The sequence below is a fragment of the Serinus canaria genome, chromosome 3, assembly GCF_022539315.1.
Source record: "Serinus canaria isolate serCan28SL12 chromosome 3, serCan2020, whole genome shotgun sequence".
NCBI lineage: Eukaryota > Metazoa > Chordata > Aves > Passeriformes > Fringillidae > Serinus > Serinus canaria.
The window spans coordinates 25,298,528-25,315,464 of record NC_066316.1 but is presented as its reverse complement, the minus strand read 5'-3'; the positions used below and the strand labels follow the sequence as shown (position 1 = coordinate 25,315,464).

The 16,937-nt window shown below is 40.3% G+C and overlaps 1 long non-coding RNA gene across 1 annotated transcript in view; it reads left to right on the top strand.

Annotated features, from left to right (window-relative positions):
* The window catches only part of LOC127059424 (uncharacterized), a 39,361-nt gene extending 22,841 nt beyond the window's left edge, over positions 1-16,520 (top strand). The window contains exons 3-6 of the long non-coding RNA XR_007777195.1: positions 4,439-4,523; positions 12,761-12,849; positions 13,088-13,149; positions 16,243-16,520. This is a non-coding gene — a long non-coding RNA (uncharacterized LOC127059424). The remainder of the gene's footprint in view (positions 1-4,438; positions 4,524-12,760; positions 12,850-13,087; positions 13,150-16,242) is intronic.
* The last annotated feature ends 417 nt before the right edge of the window (positions 16,521-16,937 follow it).

The window sequence follows — 16,937 nt, the reverse complement described above, 5'->3', positions numbered from 1 at the left end:
TTTGTGTTAAAAGGAGTCCTTGAGCTAATGAATGAGTTTGGCTTCTGTAACATGCCTATGACATTGCTTTCTTTGCACCAGAGACTTCTGTGAAGTGCTGGCTCTCTGTTTGGGTGACACTGGAAAGGGAAGTCTCTCAAGAGAAGACCCATAAGTCCAACTTGTCATGGCAAAAATGACAAAGCATAACTTAAATATAAATTGAGGCTTCAGGTTGGACTTTTCCATCTGTATTATTTTTGTTCCCTGTGATTTTTTTTTTGATTAGCCATAGTTGGGTACAGCTTGGATGCCCAGTCTTGTGAGAGGGTGAGAGATGGTGAGAGACAGTAATAGAAATGATCTTTGCTTACCAAGGATCTCAGGAAATCATGCAAGGGGAAACTCCCAGTATTTTCTTTTCACACCAAAAGGGATTTATTTCACACATTAAAAAAAAAAAAGGAAAAAAATATTAAAGGCTGTTTGATCCAGACATAAAGAGATATTTAAGATTCTTGTAGAGCATAGTTTAATTTTTGTTGTTTAATTATGCTTGTCCCATTGGAAATATAATGAGAAATTATATAAAAGAGATCTTGTATCAACAGGGATGATAGACAGGAGAACTGTAGCTAACATTGGACTCAGAACAAAACTGCCCAGTCAGGGATGCATTTGAGGAGGTAAGTTGCTTGCCATGGTACATGAGAGATTGGTGCTGAAGTGTCCCCCTCTGCTTAGATGCCATCACAATTGGAACATGGCAGGACTGTGTTAATGCTGCAGACCATGCTCAGGCTTCAGGAGACAGTCACTCCTTTAAATCTTAAGTATAGAAGTATTAGTACCACAGATTACCAGCAACAATCTGTAGAAAAATTTCTACAGATACCTTGACTGAAAAGTCAGAATAGTCTGTTTCTTGCTGAATCAGACAGTTTATCTGTAAGGAAACAAACAAGTGCTGTAATAATGCAGGATGTGACATCTTCCTGCCATTTTGGATCCCCTAGCAGAATAAATCTCAAGTTCATTAAGGGGAGTGGTATGTTGGGATGCTTTTCACCCTTTACCCATTATGGTCACTGTGGCCAGAGTTGTTACTTGTCCTTCTCCTTTGCCTGTTGAGGAAATTCAGCCCTATATGAATATTCTTGATTGTGTTCTGCTGGTATCACCATCTCCATAGTTTCATCTCTTCTTGGTACCCCTGTTATCAAAAGTAAAAATGCTGCTCAAAATTTGGTTTTTCTTCTGTAGTCTCCCTCATTTCTTCTGCTGTAATGCCACACCTGTACTTTTTGTTTATGCTTTTCTGTCTTTAAGTCTGTGAAGCTGGCTTTGTGTAGAAACACCATGCCACAGCAACAGCCAGCAGTGATGCACTTGCCCCAGTGCTAAGCTGATAACACAGAGAGAGCTGAAGCATTTCTACTTTTGTGCTTTGAACTCATTCTCAGAGCTGGTTTCCTGATTTGTCTCATTAGCACTGATTTGCTTTGTACTCTGAGTGCAATTGTTTATTTGGTAAGAGAGCAACTACATCTCCATTTTTCCCTAGCTTAAGCAAAACAGCAGTGATGGCCACCTCTCCCTGTTTTTTTCTTGGCAAACTTCCCAGAAAGATGTGTACTTAATTGTAATTTGCTCTCTGTGGTCAGCAGCAATATCTCATCTTTTAGTATCTCAACAGCAGCACTGCATTTAACTCTGTGTGTGCCTGAGGCCTCACCTCATCTCATACAGAGTAACCCCCTATTTCAATTAGGCTGACTACATGCAGCAGAGATGTTCACATTTATTGTTTATGCAATTAATTCCTCTGTCATTTGCTGCTTCAGCTGCTTTTCATGACTTACAACAAACAAACAAAAAATAACTCACCACTTTCTTTTGGAAAAATATCATAATTTCCTGGGGAAGGATTTGTCTGTGCATCTAGTGTATCTTACTAAAGCTGGTTTTGAATTTTAGGTAGATAAGAAATTTTCTGCCAAAACTCTTCAAAATAACCCATAAAATGTCCAGACCATAAATCCAGGGGTGGCACAAAAGTGGGAATATGAGACCTGCAATATGTAATGAGTCTTTTAGTCCAACCTCCCCTATTTCCACCCTGATGCTAAATATACTGCTGACACCCTTGCAAGAAAAAAAACCAGTGTTTTTGGGCAGAGCAACAGGCAGCCTTAGTTTAGGATTAGTTTCATTTCTGTAAATATCCTTGATAATGCATGAAAAAGAAATGTCAAGTTATTGTATTTGTCACAAGTTTGGCAAATATCAGATCATCTTAATAAAACATTAAATTTTAAACACTTCAATTAAAAAATATCTTTCCTATAAATAAAACTGACAACTTTCATTCCAGGTACATTTAATGCTCTTCAGGAACTCCTGTCCTGCATAAGAAAAATGCAACTTTTATCTGAAGTGCATTAATAACTGTTGTAAAGTAAGAAGGTATTTCCAAAATTTCTAAGTTGCCTGCAGCATGTGCATCTGCTAAATCAGCAATACTTTGCTAGCCACTGCTGGATTGTATTTTATTGCAAATAACCAATCCTGTTTGTCCTGGAATGAGCCTTTCCCTACTATTGGTCATGTGTAGTTTGTTTTTTTTTCATTTCTTGTACCTCAGGGAATGTAAGGAAAAGTGATACTGTTGAAAGAAGCCAAAGGAACAAATTCAGGTTGAAATTCAACTAAAAACTCAACTTGGGGTTTTGTGTGTGTGTAAAAACAGGATGTTGATATTGAAATATTATTATCCATCTTTTCCAGATTTCATGTGTTTCACCTACCCCCATCTTTCCCATCCACTTTTATAATCGTGCTTGGTCATCCCCAGACTGAATTTTTGGGAAGCATGTGATTTGCCACTTTGAACAGAAAATCCCTCCAGTTTTGCACACATCACCTCATAAGGACTTTGTGGCAGCTTCTGAAATATATTTCTGTGTTAATGACAATAACTACATTATTAACTGTGTTAATATGTAACTGCTTTGTTTGGTAATACTTAACTAAGGATGATTCCTGATAAAAACATTGATTTAGCTTTACAGCAAGCTTTTCAAGATCTCTCTTAGAATCTCTTTCTGTTGCCGTTCAGTGAATAGTTCAAGTCTCTTTTAAAGGCTTTTGTCTCAATACTCTAGTTAATTCACTTGAAACTCATCTTTAATGAGTTTTAAAATATTAAATATTGGATATAAGTTGCTTATGAAATCATGTAGGTTTTGTTGATATGATTTTTTTCAAAAATCATATATTAGTATAAAGAGTGTCATTAAATAATGATAAATGTATCACAGAGGAGTAACACATTTTATACTTTTTTTTATAAGACTTCACATGCTGCCCCAATACATGTGGGTTCCTAGCATCTGCATCTGATGCACATCCTGAGGGCAAGGACCAGCATGTGCCACGTGTCAGACCTGGTGGGTCATGGCTCTGGTGTGGGTGTGCCTGCAGTGTCTGATTGAGCTCTGCTGTGCCCCTTCTCCAATGGCAGAGCCTCAGGTGGGAGGACCACAGCACCAGCTTTCCAGGGGAGCATCCTTCTCCCTGGCCTCTGTGGGGGACACTTGTCCCTGTTCAGGACCCCATGAGGCTGTCACCTCCCAGGGGATGGCGCAGCCAGGCTGTGTCTGCCAGGCTGAGAGCCCAGCTCCAGGGTGAGGAGGTGATGCTGCCCTGCCGATGCCTGTGGGCAGCTGATGAGGTCTCTGGTGTGGACATGACCCCGAGGTGTTAGAAAGTCTCTTTTCCCAGCCCTGAGACCGTAGAAGAAGACAGGATTCCTCTGCTTTGGTTTTCAAGGTTGTTTATTTTCTCTTATTTAATACAGTCATTTTCTGACCCACTGAGGTCTGTCCAGCAGCTCGGGTCGAGGCACAATGACCACCCTCAGGGTGGTGTTTTCTTTTTATACTAAAAACTGCGTGTCCTTTATTTACAGTAATTTCCCAATAGCTATCACCTATGTTAGACAGTCTGTCTCTATCCTAAACCAATCCAAAAGTGCCACCATCACAGTAGAAAATGGAGGACAAGAAGAAGAAGAAGAAGGAGAAAGACAGAACATGACCAGATTCCTCCATCTTGCCTCTTGATCTCCCATTCTAAAAACCCCAAAATTCTACATTTTCACCCTGTGATAAATTCACTATCATTCTATTCAAACCCTTGTGGCTTGTAACTCCTCACACAAAGTTGGTAACTGTTTCCATGGGTTAAAATGGAAGGCACAGGTGTCTTGGACTCTCTGAGCCCCCTGCCAGGGTCTCAATTCTTCCAGGGCAGTCAGAGGAATGTCCTGGGTTCCGACAGGCAGCATCACTGTGGGGCCAATCACGGCAACGTGATGAGAATTATAAATCTTCCCTGTGTTAGACCAGGTAGGATTTATAAAGTTTGTGAAGTTCTGCTTTTGTTTTTTCCATTCTAGGCCCTGCAGTGACCTTACTGTTGGCTGATTCCAGGGAGCCACTTCATTATTCTGACTTGAAACTTCTCCATCTCCAAAATCAGAGGTAAGGATCAAAGTATCTTGAGACAGTGGGATGAAATGTACCATGGTTATTATGATTATAGTGCTCGCTGTTAATATCAGAAAAGGAGATAATCTGCTCTTATATTCAGAAAGAATTAAATGCCATGAAACTGCTGGAATTGTAACAATAGCATGAGGAATGCTGCTAAAATACCAGCATGACATGGCTTGAGTTAGAAGTATTATATTTTTTGCCACATGTTAGGAACCACTAACTCTGGTAGCTACTGTAACTTATTAAGAATTGTATGGGAATCTGTTTTCAATATCTGTGATTTAAAAATATCTTGGAATGTAACGCTGGAGAAGAAGAAGAAAATATATTTTCTGAAATCAGCTTCAATGCCCTTTTTTCTCTAATTTCTGCTGTTCTGCTTTTTTGGCTTTTTTTCCTTCTTTGTTTGTTCTTTTTTCTTTTTTTCTTTCTTTCTTTTTTTTTTTTTTAATTATGATTTTATACTCAGTTTCATAATTTTTCCAAAGAACTGACATTTATCAGAGGTCACATGCTGAAAATCACCTGTGTAGTTATACATGCTTTGTTTTATTTTCAAAGAAACTATTAAGCATTTCAAGGAGAAGAATTAATCTTACTGATTGCTGTAGAACAAAACAGTAAGGAAACTTGAAGTGTTTTCCCAGAAGTGTACTTCTGTCATGTCTATAGATTTTTTTTGGTAAGTATTTCAACATTATAATTGAAAGGTGTGGATTAAACATGCCAGGGTTTTTATAGTTTCTATGGCCTCTACTTAAAGTGCATTAAACACTTAAATCTCAGCCTAACTAAACTGGACTGGATTCTTTAAAATAAGGATTATCTTCCATTTTGTAATAAGGAAAACTCTAGAGCTCCAAATGTCATTGTGGCTGCTTTTCTTCATAAAGAAGGGAAACCACTTTAATTCATAGGCAGTATTGCTTCTGCCCTCTGGTCTTGAAAGCTCAATGAGAAGAACAGGATATCACTACTGACTCCAATTTTTAGCTTGGATACAGATTTCTCCTGTGGCTTAGAACAAGTTATTTCTTCCTCATATGTTTTAGCTTACCAGCTATATAAAACCTTTGAGGTTCATGTGCTTGCAAAAATGCTTTAAAGAGGTGAGGTGAAAGTTTAGAAGTTCTTTAAAAGAAGCTTCTTCCATATTTGTCAGTGGAAGTTTTACCACAGACTTAAGTGGCCAGACTTGGTTTAGAATAAATTTCATTTACATTAGTGACTTTATGTAGGTATTTGTATTAACAAGGCTTTTAGTCTCCCTGACACCTCATTCCAACTAGAACTTGATTTTCCTGAGCTGCACTAAGAAGCATTCAGGAAATTAATTAATTGGCCTGATTTTCTCCTTTTACCCACCTAAGAACATATGCCCTGTCATCCTCAAATAATATATAAAAAAGCTGCTCATATGAAATGTCATCACATTTAACTGGTTTTGTCTAAAGGTGGCAAGATCCAGAGTTTCTGCACCTCAAAAAAGAATGCTTCCAGACATTATTCCCTTTTTTAAATAAGGGATTCTGGCCTCAAAATCATCACTGCCTTTAGACGTGATATGGAAGTGGGAGTGAATCTGTTTATAGGCTGTGGATGTTTCAGAAGGAGTTGAAGGTTAGTTATCCCATCCTGAGAGCACTTCAGGCCTGCCAGCAAGGTCTTCTGGTCAGGAGCTGAGGAACAGCAGGGTGTACAAGCACCCATGGCTGCTTCTGGAACTGACACTGCCAGATTGTCCCTGACAGCTTCAGCATCTACATGGGTCTGTGTACTGCTGGTGAGCTGATTATCTTCTCTGCTGATTGATCCTGGGGGTCCCACCCACCTGCTGGCTCTCTCAGGTGTGTGGTGGGGTACCTTGTTGCTTTGCAAGGCTCAGGAGGGTAGCTTGTGTGGCCAGAGGTTTGGCCATACACAGATTGTCCTTAGTTGCTTCCTCAAGGTCACTGTGCTCAGCTTCTCATTGAGCTTACTATGGCCTCTGCTTCAATCTCCTGGAGCTGGCTGAAGCAGACAGGACCTGAATGATAACAGCAGCAGCCCAGGAGCACAGGGTGTCCTGCTGCCCTAAAGACCATGCAGATATTGCATGCAGGAGTGACTTCAGAGTGGCTTTTCTCTGGACTGCACATCAGTGCAGCTGTACCTGAGAGAGCAGTTCCATCAGAGAGCAGGCTTGTCTGTCCACTTCTACCAAAGCCTGCAGTGACATGTTCCAGGGACACATTTAGGTGTGTGGCATCCTACAGCATCCTCCAGTTATGAACACAGTGGGACAGACAAATCTAAGTGCAAAACCAGTTATCCCAGCAAGTGCAAACTTTTCTCAGTCAGCTGGTGTCTAGTGGCTCTTCAACACGGGAGCAATATTGCCAGGGGTTTGTAAATAGAGGTCATGTTAGCAGCCAATTATCAAGTAGACAGATGGAGATTCTCCTAGATGGACTTGATAGCATAAAGGCACTGTAATTTTAGTAATGTTATTTTGGACATCAGAACTTCAAAACCTAAAATGATGGGAGGTGTTGGAACAAATGTGTATGCAGAGTTTGGTCTCCGTGGCTTCGCAGAATTACTCACACTTCCTTTATTTAAGAAAACAACCACATTTCTCACATCTGAAAAGTGACAGTCCTGCAGTGAAAAGAAGAACTAAGAGTTCCTTGAACACCCCGTTCCCAATGCACGTGCAGGGGCTACATGGTTCACAGCTCAGAGGAAATGGCACAGTGGCTAAAAGCTACCTGGGGAGGGTCAGCTCTGAAGCAATTGTGAGTTTTATATTCAGTGGTCACAACAATCCTTCTCTGGAACAACTTATTTAATTGTCACTACAAGGGATGAATGGCCAGATTAAGCAGCTCTTTTAGAACTGGGATTGGCTGAGTTACTTTTCATGGGTGGAACTGAACTAGAGAAATGGTCAGGAACATTGGAATGGTCTTGGCCCGTTTGGTACTGTGTAACTACTGACAAAATGTAAACAATCACATGGGAACTAGAAAGATGCATGCCAGGTTAGTAGTGTGAGAATGCCTTGGCAAATTAGACTAAAGACTGCATGGGACACATTCTGGTACAGCTCCCACTAGTCATCTGAGCATGTTTGATGGGAATGTGATGTGTCTGGAAGCTTGAGCAAACACAGTCTGACCCAAGTGCTCATCCTGTGAGTAGAAAAGACTCCCAGAGTCAAACTATCCTGATCCAGTTTTCTGTGTGTCCATGCATCCTGTTTTCTGAGCCATGAAGCTGCAATGCCCAGTCCCTTGCAGCCAGTTGTTCAAAGACAGGATAAACATGTGTTTAGAGGAATTTGCAGAAGCTATCAGGAGCTCAATACTTTTGATTTAATTAGCGTTTTGTGAAAATGCAGCCCAGGGCTAAGTCTACCAGAGAATTTATCCAGAAAAGATGTACTATGCTGTGCCAAGGACCATGACTGGGTACCTTGGGAGGGAAGGTACAAAACTCTGCACATACCAAGGAAGAACCTGTTAGTGGGTAGGAATTGTTTGGAGGAAAGGAAGACTTAGCTCTCTTTACCATTTTCTGCATTCAGGTTGCAGTTCAGCCTCCCTTATCTTGGGGTCCCCAGCCATGAACTGAGTGACACAGCTTGGTGCTGCATGGCTGGCAGTCTGCCATAGGTATCCAATGTAGAAACAGCTTCCCAAAGCATTTTACCCATTTTTAGATCCCCCATCAGCTCCTAAATGTACTTTCTTTTAAAAAATGGCAATTCACAGCCTACTGTCCTTTTCTCCAAGTCGTCTTTATTCCCTTTGAAACAAATCTCTCCTTCCTTGTCCTTACTTAGGTGTCTCAGAGTGGTTACAAAGACACCAGCCTCCCAGCTCAGTGACATCACTGATTCTGATGGACTCTGCAATTTCTTTGCTCTGTAGAGTCAGTCTCTCCAGCTGTTGCCTCAACAATCAGTGTTGCTCTTTCTTGCAGCACTGATATTTTTCAGCTCTGCAAACTCTTACATTTTCTAGAATGATGAAAGGTCCACATAATCTGCTGCTATAACAATTTATACAACATAATCCATGAGAATATACATAAGGAGAAAGGATAACTTTAGTCTTGTTTATGGTCTTTTATGGTTATATGCTGCAGTACTGTAACTGGGTTTAGATACTTGTTTTAAAAAGCTGTCTAAATCTTGAGCTATGCAAGAAAATTGATGGTAGGCTTGCAAAATAAGGCCCATGGTATGCTGCTGAGATTAATTCAATCATGTTAATTCCAGGAAGTTTAAAGTGACCTCTTATTGTCTGAAATAGAGAGTCAATGAAAATGAGATGATATTTGATTATTCTCATTAGTTATGCAAGAAAGCAAGAAGTGGCTCGAAGCATTGTGAGGAAAAAAAATTAAAATTATATATCAGGGAAAAGTTTATGAACATAAGAACTCACAGCCAAGGAAACCAGCTGACAAATGAACCTTTGGAATCAGCACTGCTAAAGATATTCAGGGCTCAGCTAGACATCCATCTATCAAAAAAGGATAAAGAAATCAGTCCAGCCACAATGTAGGGATAATACAAGAGAGTTTCCTGCCAAATTTCTACCCCAAATAATGTATGATTTTGTTGGAATGGAAAAGGAAAGCACTTTGGCTTGCTAGATCTTTCACTAATAAAATTATTGTAACTGAAGTGTGTAGGTTTTGCTCTAGTTTCAGACACACAGACTCTAGCTTAGAATGTTTTTATTTGTTTTAATTTAAAAAATTGAATCTTTAGAATTAAAAAAAAAATCTCTTAGAATGAAAAATTGTTTCACAACATCTTTTTTCACAGCAATTTTCCAGATGTAGTCAGATTACTCATACCAAGCCTGAGGAAAAACTGTCAGTAAGGTATTTATTTTTTGCAGGCTTAATTAAAGGTATGAAGGCTGGTAAGAGTGAAGGGTTAGGATAATAGTGTTCCAAAAGCATGGTTAGCTTTTTACCTCTATGTCAAAACTTCAAATAGAGGCCAAGAGGGATATTTCCCATTCATTCCTCTGAGTTACTGCTCAGATGGGTGAAATGACCAGTGGGTAGGCAGGCAACACTCACACAGTGGAGAGTTCAAGACTAAACTGAGCTGGCAGACTGAGACTACTGCTCATCAGAAGCTGGGGTTCAGATTTTTAAGCATGTCTTGACATTCAAGCAGCTGCTTCTTGCAGTTTTGAGGAGTTTGAAAGCAGTCACCTTGAGCTGAAGTAAGCACAGTTAAGACACCTAAGCTCTCTGCAGAAAGCTAAGTATACATTTATCTGGAACACTGAACACCTTCAGAATTGTAACCTAGCACCCTCACCAAGTTTTCCATGAAGGTCTGAGTCACCACTTCTCCATGCAGCCTCAGTGAGTGTCTGATTGCCCCATTGTTTATCCCAGCTCATGCCGTGAAGGAGAAGATGGATGGCTGCGCGCTGGCTTTCAAGTGCTCTGCTGCAAGCGCAGTCTCCTTTCAGGGCAATGTCTTCCAAAGCATCAGTCATATCAGAGAGACCAGCCTGGCACAGAGATGAAGCAGATCCAGTTTTAAAGGGGCTGTTTCAGAAATAGAATTAGATTTAAATAACAAATGAAGCTCGAGGCTGAGCACTGAGTTTCTACAGATGTAACGCAGAATTCAATATTTTCAAGGCATAAATACTTGCATTCCCTGATTTATACTGTAAAAATTAGTGCTAATTTCTCAGATATGCTGTAGAGTTGATCAAAAGCAAGTCTGCCATGTTATCACTGCATTATGAAAATGTCACATGATGTAGGGAAAGGAAGTATGAATATCTGCTATCTGATGTATACGATTGAAAAGGGAAATCACAGAGTGCAATCATCAAGCCACATTAGCCAAAGAGAACAGATAAGTAAGGGTATAACACTGGAACTGTAAACAATCAAGCAGAGATTACACTTGTGTGGAATTGTGCATGTTCTTTAGAAGTGACCTAAAATGTTGGCAGTAGAAAATTAAAAAAAAATCTAGCACTGGTTATCAAAGAAAATTTTCAAAATGCTGTATGGATAGGATAATAATCATTAATGTGCATTAAAAGAATGCTATTTTTGGGTGTCACTTGAAACTTCTCTACAAATGACACAACTTAGAAGCAAGGAAATGAATTATCCTGGGCTCTGATTTGGCTCAGGTACATGTGTGCATTTTCTGGCCTTCCACTCAGCTTCTTGCCACAGCTGTGCTGGCATCCCCAGCTGTGTCCCACAGCTCTCACTGCTGCCCTGCCAGCCTGGCCTGGCACCCAGCACACCTTTCTCAACCAATACAGGCATGTGCTGATCATCTCCTCCCTCTTCCTCTTCAAATGTTCCTGTGAAACCACATGGGCTTGAGTTTGTAAATATGGACACCAGGTAAAACTCCAGAAACATTCACCACCAGAAAACCTGCCTTTAAATGTGTCAGAGTCTCTATTTGCTGTGCTCCTTCCCCCTCCACCATTGGGAAACCACGACGACAGGAAGAGTGCACCATTTCCTCCAAAGAGACTCATTGCTGCTCTCACTATCTCACATTAACCTCAATCTGCTCCTTCAGTGTGCATGCACTTTCAGCTGCACAAAATGTGGGACTGACCTGTCAGTCAATGAAACAGGACATTTTGGTAGAGAAAATAACCCAATTTGACTATCACAAAACAAGAGCTTTTATAGTTGACTGTTCAGGCAGTGCTGCTGACTGCTGAGCTAGCTCTTAGTAAGAATGTGCAAGTTGTGCTATTTTTACTTGCTACTTGTCTAGTACTGGACTTGTTTGGAATAATTTATTCTTGCATATAGAGCTATATATCTAGCAACAAGAATTTAGAGGAATTTTCTGTAGCTAACAGAATTATCACAAGAATTCATTGAGGAGGAAGAGAGAATACCGTGCTAAAGGAAGCTTTGAGTGGACTTTAGAAAAAAGGCTCAAATACATTTGACATTCCCCTCAAAATACTTACATTTTTGCCTATGAAAAGCACACTTCATTGCCCTTGTCATGCCACTTCATAACTTCTTGTTAACTTGTTGTACTTTACCCACTCATCTAGTTCAGTGGTTTTTCTTCCCTGGTTTTCAGCCACTACCCTTTCCCCACTTTCAGTCTTTGCAGTTTGCACTCAGACACCATCTGGCTTCACCCCCGGGGTTTCCTAGACAAGGACAATCTAGTTAGCCTTGTGAAATCCAAACCTCAGGCAAAACAAAAACTGTAGAAAACTTCCACAAGACAGGCTTTGTCACTACTCTGCGAGGGGCAGCTCCATTACCCAGAGAAGCTGTTAGGACAGAAATCACACCTTAAGCACCAAGTTTTCTTCTCAGCCATCCTGCTCTTTTTCCCAAACTTTTCCTTTCAATTTACTGCAATTACTGCCAGTCTTTTCTGGTCAAGAGAAAGTTTTACCACTGTGTGTGTAATTACAGTACTTCTGAGTAGAACATCATGTAAGAAACTCTCTGTAAAATGCTTGGAGTAAAGTAGATTAAGAACAGATTTACAAAAGAAATTAGGAAGTCATTCCAGTGTTCTTTTCTGTTCTAAATAACATAGTGAAAATAAATCTCTGAGGCAAGATTCTGGACAAAGTCATTCCTTTGAAAAGAGACCACAAGATTCCTGGTCTTCTTAATGGAGAAAACAGAAAGAATTGGTCTTGGCCTGGGACTCTCAAAATGCTGATCCTTTTGAACAATGTGGACAAGTACAGAATGTTGTCCAATGTATTCATCCTTGAACAGAAAGAAATCAAATTACTCTGTGCTCTGACTGTCTCATAGGAGCAGAAAAAGAAAAGAACCCCTCCCTTTCTTTTTTATGCTTGTTATGCTCCAAAGTTTCTAAGTGAATTTGTTTGGGCAAGGCATTTTGATGTGTGCATCTGTTTTGCCCTGAGAAATCATGGTTCAGTTGCACAGTTCAGTGGTTTTGAGCCAGATATTCTTTATTTCATGTTTTGGAAATCTAAGTCAGTAGGCAAATGTGTATCTCTAAAGGTACACATTCTCTGTGGCCATCACTAGCATTTCACTAGTGATGGCCACAGAGTGAAAACTGAGATAAGTTCTTCACAACAACACAGCCATCCCAACTGCTAACCTTCTTCTTGTAACCACCCAACTTCCAGCTTTCTGTTTTTCATCGTTTTTCAGTCTGTTATCTCTCCTGACTTGACAGTAACTCCTGTGTGTCTTCACAGGAAGAATGCACATCACAGTCCTGCTCTGACAACACAGGCCCAGGGAAATGAAGAAGAGCAATTTTTGCATTACTGTAAACTGCAAAAAGGTAAAAATGCAATCATCCCCTTCTCTGTTTGGTACTCAGAGGATTGAAGGGGGGAGCATATGGAACAGTAGCTGGGTACCAGTGATTTAGATGTTAACTTCCAATCTTGTTGAATGTCCTGTGAAAAGCAGCTTATATTGCTGTCTGCCTTCAACAGGACTGAGGTTGCATGATATTTAGATGATAAAAGACTCTCATGCAAAAAGTAGCATCTTAAATATGCTTTTTTGCTTTGCAGTGTTCCCCAGTGAAAACCACAATTCCGCTTTGGTTTGATGAGTGTGCTGTGATGCCATTGTGGTAGGTTTACCTTTTGAAATGATTGAAGAGTAGAAGTAGACTGTGTACTGTTAGCAGGGAGCAATGCCTGATACCAGTTATTTCTAATTTTGCAGTCTAAAACTGGGTTTTCGTTATATTATGAGGTTTCTTTTAAAATGGTGGCCTTTCCAGTCAGCAGAGATAAGTCTTGCCAGTGCTCTTGTGTCAGTTAACAAACTCAGTTACTTATAAACAATCTTAGAAGGAAGACCTTTAAAAGGATGTGAGGTATAAATCAGCAATATCTGTTTCTAATCACAGTGGATGCACAGGTTCCTTTTGAGCTGTAATGAAGAAGTTTGGAGCTGGAGACTACAAACTATTTGAAGTAATTTTGATGTTCATTTCTCAAATTTCCAAGGTATCCAAGATGTGGCTAATAATAATAGCAGGCGTTGTCTGTTTCTCCCAGCATGTGGCATGAAAGTGGTGTGGTCACAGAGCTATGCATTATTTACATGGTGTCAACATGTCAGCAAGTGGGATGGCAGCGAGCCAGATTAAATCACTTCTGATTTTCAATCCAGGACACTGAATAATAACCTTGTGTCACACTTGAGGACACTGGAATCTGGCAAATCAGCAGCAGCTCAGTGTGTCAAGTTCATTTGGATGGCTTCTTCCCTTCCTGAATGATCAAAGAATCAAACTCGAGGTTCAAGGAAACTGTACAAAGATGGCACTTTTTTATTTCCTTCCAAAGCATAAGATTGTACCCAGGAAACTGACACTTTTTGTTTGCTTTCTATAAAGATGTGTCATGAGGTCCCTGCCCTCACGTAGCAATGTTTGCACCTGAGAATGGCAATGGTGCATGCACGGTGCATGTTTGCCACTAATCTTCGTTGTCTCTGGAAGGGGCAAGTCTGGTATGGCTACTTTCTTCCATTAGTTTTTTGCAGAATCTACTGCAACAGGTCCAGCATCTCAAACAAGAAGTGTATTTATAAGAGGCAATCACATCATGTAGGATAGGGGCTTTAAGGGTTGAGGTCCTCCAAGAAAATCTTGGGCACTGTTCTCAACCACTGCTTCTGCACCAGCTCTGATTTCTCTCTAACCCCTGGAGCTGGTTCACCTGGCCAGCTGGTAGGAAACCAGTTCAGCAAAACAAAAACATGGATGGCTTTCTGTTGGTTTAGTAATCCAATTGCATTCATCAAGGAGCCATGTGAAAATCAGGAAGTAGAAGGGAAGGAATGGGCCTGCATGTCAGGGAAGAAAGGATGCAAGGGAAGTGAAGGGAGCAGAACTGTTAGATGAATTTTACCATATTGTGAAAACTCACCCTAGAATATTTAATGGACAGGGAGGGAGCTTTTAGAAGCTTTAAAGAAGCATCCAAAATACTGGGATTCATTTTGCCTTGTCACCATAATACCCTTTTTATGAAGCTAGAAATATGTATGCTCATAAAAACACTTTGCTTTTTTTTTTTTATTTTTAAAATATAATGCAACCATTGGAGTCTGTGCAAAGTTCTTTCAAGTTAAATGCTTAGTTCAACATTCCACTTCCATTTCCTGGTAGAAAATGTTTTATATGAAAGCAGCTTTAACCTTTCAGAAAGGTTCATTTACTGTTACGTTTGGTATCAGCTTTCCAAAAAATGCAGTCTGTGTTTGGCATATTACAGATTCTGGTTTTAATAGTGGTTTAGGGAAAAAAAGTCATATGGCATAATTCAGAAATAAAATACTGCAACAGAATTCTCTCTATACATGAATGCACACCATGAGCGAGTGGTTTAAAGTCAGTTTGATCACTTAAAGCCAAGACATGGGCTCAAGCTATCCATGAACCAGCTGGTAACAAATAACACATTCAACTCTCAGTCACAGGAAACTGTTAGGTTGCCTTTTTATAGACAACTACAGCTCTACAGCTCCTGAAACACAAGGGAATATCATAGGAACTTGGAAAGAATTGAACACCTACCATATGCACATAAAAAGGGTAATAAAGATGAAAGGCCAGAGCCGAGCTTTAATTTCTATTTTTCTTCTTTTGATTTATCATCTGCTTCTGCATTGCTCCAATTTTCTTTGGCCTAAAATTAGGGAGAAGATGCTTGAATTGCTTAGTTTGATCGAATCAGTCAAACTTAGGCTTCCATCTCCCCAGTGTAACAGATGCTAAACATGGAACTTTAAAGTACATTATTCTTTCTTCATGTCTTTATTGTGCATCCATTTCTGAAGTGCTGGTTGCTGTAACAATCCCCTGCAGTGGGCAGCTCCTGGCCCTGGGCTGCTGTGGTCATGGTGAGATGGGCATTGAGCTGGCAGAGCTATACCAAGGTGACTCTGAACTAGAGTGAGGGCTGACTACTTGGGTGCAGGGCCATATAAACATATCTGAGTCTCCTTTGGGACCTCAGCAGCTCCTCTGCAAGTGCTTCAGGACTATCTCAGCTGTCAGGTTGGCTCAGGAGTCACTGCACCGCGGTTCCTTGCCATGTACTCTGGGAGTTAACCTCCGCAGGAACTCTGCTGTCAATAACCACTTCTTACAGAAGAAAAGGATCTTCAGACAGGCCTGGCCATGAGTGAGACAATGAAGGCTAATACTCTGTGCTGCTGAGCCTCAGCTTCTAATAAAGGACTCAGAACTTGCAAGAGTAAAGCTTCAAAGTACAGATCTGCAGAGGGAGGGCAGATAAGGGGGCTGTAGCCCACCCATCGAGACCACCTGGTCTTAATAAATGGTAGCAGTCAGCCTTTGTGCCACACACTCTTTCCATATCCTACCCTTCTTCCAGGGAGTGAGATTTCCAAGAATGCTGCTGGCAATGTCTGTGTCAAAGTCGGGTGCACTGCAGAGTCTGCCAGTCACACACAATGGGTTTTGTCACCCCTGGAACTGCAGCAGCTGAGTCTGACCGTGATGCTCAGAAGCTGAACCTTAGTAAAATTACACTTAGGATATTTAATATCTGATGATGGATGCATGTCCAGTACTTTGAAGATGGAAAGATCTTCAAAAATGCAGACTATTATTTTATCTGGAAATGTGTTCTGTGGCATCCCAAAGAGTATTCACATTTCTTATTCCTTTTTTGTGCATGTGCAGCTCTCGTGAACTTTCAGCTATGAATCCGTATGGGAATAATTTCGTTGTGAGAAGACGGCTTCCATTCTATCCTGAAAAAAAGCTGCATAAAAATCACAGAAAGCTACAGAAGAAAGTACCAGTCATTGTTTGAAAGCATTGTGGCCTATGGAGATGGAAAACAGAACATGGATTTGCTTCCAAATTTTATAAGCTTCTAGAAACATGAATGAATGAGAAACAAATGCAAAAATTTGCTTAAAAAATAAAATCTCGAAACCTTGTTGCTTTTACAATGACCAGACCTGGCAAAAAGGATGGTAATTATCTTGAGTATCACTGTTTAAACAGGTAGTGCTATTCAGAGTATTTTTTGGTTGCCAGCTAGATTAGTGTTACTCCTCAGTTGCTAACAGTGAAGTTATCAGCCACTGGAACAAATGATGAAGAGGAGCAGTGAGCTTACCATTTCTTGAAGTCTGCAAACTGAGAGGGGTTGGTATGCCTTGGCACACAATGGACACACAGCTGGGTGAAATTATATTGTTGTGCTACAGAGAAGTACATGAAATCTCCTATGTGGTCCTTTCTAGCTTTAAGAGCCATAGTCTATAATTTCACAAATGCCTTACAAAGAACTCTTAGAAGTAGTGATAAACAGAGCACTACTCTGAATGCATCTTCTGATTTTGGGTTGATTATGCCAAAGCATTAAA